This window comes from Chelonoidis abingdonii, chromosome 4 (assembly GCF_003597395.2).
Source record: "Chelonoidis abingdonii isolate Lonesome George chromosome 4, CheloAbing_2.0, whole genome shotgun sequence".
NCBI classification, from domain to species: Eukaryota; Metazoa; Chordata; order Testudines; family Testudinidae; genus Chelonoidis; species Chelonoidis abingdonii.
This window is the reverse complement of record NC_133772.1, coordinates 92268334-92268552: the sequence shown is the minus strand read 5'-3', so window position 1 is coordinate 92268552 and position 219 is coordinate 92268334.

The following is a 219-nucleotide window of genomic DNA, read 5'->3' as shown; positions in this document are numbered from 1 at the left end:
AGCTTATACAGTGTATGATAAAATGAGTATCTGAAAAAGTATAATAGATTTGAAAAGTATGAACATAGACTAGCTTCCTTGCTTCCTTACACAGCTGTTGTTTTTTATGATGTCAGTGCATTTATTTCGGTGATGTTGGCCAACCTAATAATTTCAAATGATGATTTGTAAGCAAAGTCTAAATGAGCTGTCCCTGACAGCTAGTGATGAGCTGGGGCT